At 45.9% G+C, this 7,107-nt stretch overlaps 1 protein-coding gene across 1 annotated transcript in view; it reads right to left on the reverse strand.

Moving 5' to 3' along the window:
• Positions 1 to 7,107, reverse strand: part of LOC115473047 (NUAK family SNF1-like kinase 1) — a 52,258-nt gene that overhangs the window by 34,228 nt on the left and 10,923 nt on the right. The window lies entirely within an intron of this gene.

Below are 7,107 nucleotides of genomic sequence, written 5' to 3' on the forward strand. Positions count from 1 at the left end.
TTCACGCTTGAAGTTCTTTTGTCTGCAATAGCTTTTGATTTATTTATTTATTTTCTGCATTTAGATCCCACCTCTTTGCAGGCTCAATGTGGCTTACAAATACCGTAGTGGCGATCGCCATTTCCGGAATAAGAAATACAGAAGAATGTTCCAATCAGAGTATATAGAGTACACAGTAAATTAGAATAAAATTGGTAATCAATACATTTCAGGTGCTGAAATCAAGGGTAGTGAAAAGCGCTCAATAACGACAATGTGATAAAGTAACCAAAATAAGAATAATTCAATGTTAACTAATTCTGGTACAGTTCTGATGTCCTGTTTTTTAAAAAGGGTCCTTTTGATAAGTCTCTCTGAACAGGTTAGTCTTTAATAGTTTCCGAAAGGCTGCCAAATTGTGTGTTGTTTTTATGGCATTTGGCAGTGCATTCCAATGTTGCGTACAAATGTAGGAGAAACTAGATGCATATATTGATTTAAATTTAAGTCCTCTGCAATTGGGATAATGGAGATTCAAGAAAGTATGTGACAAACTTTCTTACTTTTGGCGCACCAGGCGCATCAATTTGTTAAAATACACAGACGATGAAAAATATCTTCAGTGGATGATGGTACTGACACTTCTAGATTATCGTGTTGTGCTTCAAACGCGTGTACCGGATTTCTCATTTTCAATATGCTTATCCTCTTTCTAACCTTTCTTTCTGCATAATGGCGCAACCCATGTCCAATGTCAACAAATACAGTATGCTTTATGTGTGATATACCCAATAGTGTAATCCCAATTAGCCTAAAACCCCTGCAGTTTGACATCAGAAGGTGCCCTATGGTGGGAAGAGAGAGTTGTAACCACTCTCTGCTACACAGTATAATCATGAGAAACCTACGATTGCTTCTATTTACAATCTACTGCCAGAGTCCATCAGTTATTGGGTTTTTTAAATGACTGGTAGGCAGGTATTTACCATTTTTGTCTCGGAGTTTAGAAAACAGAGGAACAGCTGCTTCATTCATAGCTTCAATTTTGTATCCTTTCAAGCGCCAGTGCTACTGTAACCATGTGCTATAATTACTCCCCATTTGCTTTTCACAGTAAATGATACTTTTCATTATCGTCCTGAACAGTTACTCTCAGAACCATAACATTTACAAGTTTGTTTTTCATTCGGGAGCAACGGTTTTACTTTGAGCACCATAATGTGAAGATGGCATTTCATTTCTGAAGGGCAAAGGCTGTAACAGAAGAAGATCCCAAGTTAATTAAATTAAAATAGTCTTTTACAACAAAAAGATGCAGCACAAATGATGAAATACTAGAGAAGGTTTCTTGTATCCTCTTAGTAATAAGATTTCCACATACTACAATTCTAATAAATCCCATGAAAATTTCTATGACTGAAGTATATTTACCGGGGTGTGGAGGAGTAGCTTAGTGGTTAGAGAGGCAGATTGCAAACCAGGGAAGCCAGTGTTCACATCCTATTTTTCTCCCACTTGACACTGTAGGCCAGATTCAGTAAAAGGCTGTACTGCTATGGATTTACAGCCTGTCTCACTACACAGACTACTCAATAATTGCTGTGGGTTCTTTTGGATTCATATTAATCATTGTGTTTATATAGCTAATCATTGTATATACCTTAATCATTGTAGAATTTAGCACCTCTAATAAAGGTTTCATTTATCTAATACAAATCCAAAAGAATCCACGGTAATTACGGAGTAGTCTGTGTCAGTGAGACAGGCTATAAATCCATAGCAGTAAAAAAAGGTGCTGAAAACCAGCATCCTTTATAGAACAGCATATAGGGCCAGATTCTCTATATGGTGCTGAAAAAATCTGCACGGAAAACATTTCCGCCTAAGCATATTCTATAAGATTGCGGTTCGGTATATAGAATACACTTAGCTGATATACTACTACTACTACTTATGATTTCTATAGTGCTACTAGACGTACGCAGCCAGGGCCGTGCCTAGGGTCTCTGGCGCCCCCCTGCAGACTATCAGTTGGCGCCCCCCCCCCCCACGTGAAAATGATCACCCCCCCCCATGAAAATGATCGCTCACCACTTGCCACACTGAAAGGAATTGTCAGCAATATTCTTAGAAACAAATTGCTATACATTGCAAAATAAGATAGCAGATGTAAATTCTCAAAGTGGACATATTCCAAACACTAAAATGAAAATAAAATGATTTTTTTCTACCTTTGTTGTCTGGTGACTTTCTTTTTCTGATCATGCTGGCCCAGTATCTGATTCTGCTGCTATCTGTCCTCTTAACTCCGTTTCCAGGGCTTCCTTTCCATTTATTTCTTTACTTTTCTCCTTTCTTCTTCATTTCTTGCTCTATATCCATTTCCAGCAATTTCTCCTCTCTCCCTGGGTCCTGCCCTCCCATCCATGTCCATTCTTGTCCCTCTCTGCCCTTCCCTCCTCCATCCATAGCCAGCAATCCTCCTCTCTCCCCTCCCCTCCATTTCCAGCAATTTGTCCTCTCCCTGGGCCCCCATATCCATCCTTGTCCCTCTCTGCCCTTCCCTCCTCCATCCATAGCCAGCAATCCTCTCTCCCCTCCCCTTCCAGCAATTTGTCCTCTCCCTGGGCCCCCATGTCCATCCTTGTCCCTCTCTGCCCTTCCCTCCTCCATCCATAGCCAGCAATCCTCTCTCCCCTCCCCTTCCAGCAATTTGTCCTCTCCCTGGGCCCTGCCCTCCCATCCATTCAGGGTCTGCCCTCCCTCTCACTCCCCATTCCATCCAGGATCTATCCCCCCTCTCTCACTGCCCCCTCTTTTCGGCTCCCAGTTTCCACCTGCGGCTGCCCCTAGTTCCAGATCCATTGATTTTCCCATCCACCCCTGCCCCAGGCTTGACCCCATTCTCCCTCCTGCTCACTTTTCAGACCCCAGTTCCAGCTCCATGCCCCTTCTCCCATCTGTCTCCCACCCAGTCCCTTCTGCTATCCAAGTGCCCCCCACCCTCACCCCATCTGTCTCCCACCCAGTCCCTTCTGCCCATCCGAGTCCCCCTCACCCCATCTGTCTCCTACCCAGTCCCTTCTGCTATCCAAGTGCCCCCCACCCTCACCCCATCTGTCTCCCACCCAGTCCCTTCTGCCCATCCGAATCCCCCTCACCCCATCTGTCTCCCATCCAGTCCCTTCTGCTATCCGAGTCCCCCCCCCCCACCTTCACGGTCACCCCATCTGTCCCCCATCCTCACCCTGCCTCGTCTTCTCCCTGCCACCCGTCTTTAAAAAGAAATTGCCAATGCCGACGCGATAGCGAGCGCAGCACCTCGTGTGCAAGTAAAAGAAGCGAATCCGATCATCTCATTGGGCCTTCCTTCACTGTCCCGCCCTAGAGGAAATAGGAAGTTGCGTCAGAGGAGGGCGGGACAGTGAGGGAAGGCCCAATGAGATGATCAGATCCGCTTCTTTTACTTGCACACGAGGTAAATTTAAAGGGCTGGTGCGGGAGGGGGGGGTGCCAGGATCGTGAAGAGCAGCGGGAGCGGCGGCACCCCCCTCTCTGGTGCCAAAAGATTTAAAGTCCTCGGCGGGGCGAGGGTAAGCACCGCGGCGGCGCCCTCCAGAGGTGGGCGCCCCCCTGCGGCGCTTACCTCGCTTACCGCATCGGCACGGCCCTGTACGCAGCGCTGTACACTTGAACATGAAGAGACAGTCCCTGCTCGACAGAGCTTACAATCTAATTAGGACAGACAAACAGGACAAACAAGAGATAAGGGAATATTAAAGTGAGGATGATAAAATAAGGGTTCTGAACAAGTGAATAAGGGTTAGGAGTTAAAAGCAGAATCAAAAAGGTGGGCTTTTAGCTTAGATTTGAAGACGGCCAGAGATGGAGCTTGACGTACCGGCTCAGGAAGTCTATTCCAGGCATATGGTGCAGCAAGATAAAAGGAACGGAGTCTGGAGTTAGCAGTGGAGGAGAAGGGTGCAGATAAGAGAGATTTACCCAGTGAACGGAGTTCCTGGGGAGGAATGTAGGGAGAGATGAGAGTGAAGAGGTACTGAGGAGCTGCAGAGTGAATGCACTTATAGGTCAATAAGAGGAGTTTGAACTGTATACGGAAACGGGTAGGAAGCCAGTGAAGTGACTTGAGGAGAGGGCTAATATGAGCATAACAATACTGGCAGAATATTAGTCGTGCAGCAGAAATCTAGTGCCTACAACTATGCACCTTCATTTACACCAATGAAAATATGGCGCACATCCATGCACATAGATTTACTCAGACTGAGCCATGTTCTATAACAACACGGGTAAATTTGGGAATGCCCACAAAATGCCCATTTCCCCTTTAGAATTTAGGCGCAGTTTATTACATACAAGTCTGGTGCTGAATAAAGTTACTTCAACCCACCACTGGCTGACGAGATTCCTTGGTCCACCCCTACTCCTCTGTTTTGGCTGTTGGTCTATACGTGGGGGTTTTCATACCCTGACCTATTGGTTGCTGTTCTCACTTACCGCATGACCATTTCTTTTCCCCCCAAAAAAGACAGCCTTTTACCCGCTGCAGTGAAAGGGGGTCTCAGCATGCACCAAAAACACACGCTGATGCTAGCACAGGCCCCCCTTTACCGCAGCTTAGTAAAAGGATCCTTAAATGGGATAATTGCATTGTGCATATACATAATACCGAGGGGCATAATCGAACGGGGCCGGCCATCTCTAATGACGGCCCCGTAAAGTGGCGTACCCGACTGTATTATCGAAACAAGATGGCCGGCCATCTTTCGTTTTGATAATACGGTCGGGGACGGCCCAGCCAAATTTCAACATTTCGGTCGACCTTAGAGATGGCCGCCATTGGTTTTCACCGATAAAGAAAACTAAGGACGGCCATCTCAAAACCAGCCAAATCCAAGCCATTTGGTCATGGGAGGAGCCAGCATTTGTAGTGCACTGGTCCCCCTAACATGCCAGGACACCAACCGGGCACCCTAGAAGGCACTGCAGTGGACTTCACAAATTGATCCCAGGTGCATAGCTCCCTTACCTTGGGTGCTGAGCCCCCAAAACCCACTACCCACAACTGTACAACACTACCATAGCCCTTAAAGGGTAACGGGGGGCACCTAGATGTGGGTACAGTGGGTTTCGGGTGGGTTTTGGAGGGCTCCCATTTACAACCACAAGTGTAACAGGTGGGGGGATGGGCCTGGGTCTGCCTGCCTGAAGTGAACTGCAGTACCCACTAAAAACTGCTCCAGGGACCTGCATAGTACTGTCATGGAGCTGGGTATGACATTTGGGGCTGGCATAGAGGTTGGCAACAAAATGTTTTGATTTTTGGGGGGTGGGAGGGGGTTGGTGACCACTGGGGAGTAAGGGGAGGTGATCCCCGATTCCCTCCGGTGGTCATCTGGTCAGTTCGGGCAACTTTTCAAGGCTTGGTCATGAACAAAAAGGGACCAAGTAAAGCCGGCCAAATGCTCATCAGGGCCGGCCTTCTTTTTTCCATTATCGGCCGAAGCTGGCCATCTCTTAACCATGCCCCCGTCCCACCTTCGGTACACTGCTGACACGCCCCCTTGAACTTTGGCTGGCCCTGCGACGGAAAGCAGTTGAAGCTGGCCAAAATCGGCTTTCGATTATACCAGCTTTAGGAGAAGGCCAGCCATCTCCCAATTTGTGTCGGAAGATGGCCGCTCTTCTTCTTCGAAAATAAGCAGGACCATGTACTATATTTTGAACCTGCATAACCCTGGAGGTTCATTTTTAGATATAGCATCATGGAAAAAGTATCTCAAAGACGTGAAGCGAGCATTAAAGTTTATCTCTCCTCAAATGCTTTAGCCCTCATGAAAGCACATGCCAGCCCAGCCTCTGCATTCCAGCCAAACGTCAACCTGTTGCAAACAAGTGATAAACAATCCAGATGTTCCTTCAGGCCCTGCATTTCCTGTGTCTAGACTTCTTCACTGTTAAAGGACACAAGAGTTAGTTCTGAGAGGTGACTTTAAAAAACCCCAACAATTATTTTATGCGGGTGTTGCTAGCAAAGTGCAAACGTTCTGGCGGGAGGTATTTTCAAACACTATTTATTTATTCCAGAATGTATTATGTAGAAAATTGCTTCATTCACCTCATTAATCCAACAAAAAATGTGAATAATTCTTTTAATATCTGTGCCACAAATAATCTAATCGAAATGGCCGGCATTTCCTTGAAAGTAAAGGAAATCACTAAATTCCTGCTCCTAAGCAAAAGTTAGAGACAGAGACGGGGAGAGAAAACTTAACAGATCTAGCAAGCTTAGACTCTCTGTATGGCTCAACGCCACATGCTAGCAACTGAGCTCCTCTCCTGAGGTGAAATTCTGAGTCTTCAGCAGGTGGAACTAGAGAAAGGCGTTAGGCAGAAAGGTTCATACCTGCTGGTTTACTGTAAAGCCTGATGGACTAAAGAGTTTGTGCTAGTTTACATCTGTGGGGAAAAAGGCTAAGGGGGAAATTCTTTAAAGTGATGCCTAGACTAAGGGGCCACAATGGGGCAAGTTTAATGCCAATTCCATAACGGCATTAAGGTGCACCTGGCCCATTATCTAACACCAGCATAAAGCTACTCTTGTGCACCCAAACTTAGGCACAACCACTTAACGCCAGTATGTGTGACTTACCGCCGGATAAAGCTTTTGGTGCCAACTCATTGGCATTTCTGATTTCATGTGACTAATGTGGAGCTACGTTCACGAGCTACTATTGGTTTTACCTTTGACTAAGCGCCATAGTTCTAGATAGGATTCAAGCATTAATACATAAGTACATAAGTATTGCCATACTAGGAACGACCAAACCTTTTTAAAACTCCGCTAAGCTAACCGCCTTTACCACATTGCATTGTGTTCCGTGGACTCCTGAGGAAGGCAGTTGTGCCGAAACACAGCCCGTGTTGAGTCCCATGTATGAACTAATCCTATCCAATTTTTCACAAGCTTTACAGAATCAGGGGGTTAATGTACGACAAACTTTTGAAACAATTTTTTTTTTAGCATTTTACAGAATAGTGTATAATGCGTTATAAAACCGCTGACACTGCAGGCTGAACACGGCTCCATTAGCTGTTTATTAGGGG

The sequence above is a fragment of the Microcaecilia unicolor genome, chromosome 6, assembly GCF_901765095.1.
Source record: "Microcaecilia unicolor chromosome 6, aMicUni1.1, whole genome shotgun sequence".
Taxonomy (NCBI): domain Eukaryota; kingdom Metazoa; phylum Chordata; class Amphibia; order Gymnophiona; family Siphonopidae; genus Microcaecilia; species Microcaecilia unicolor.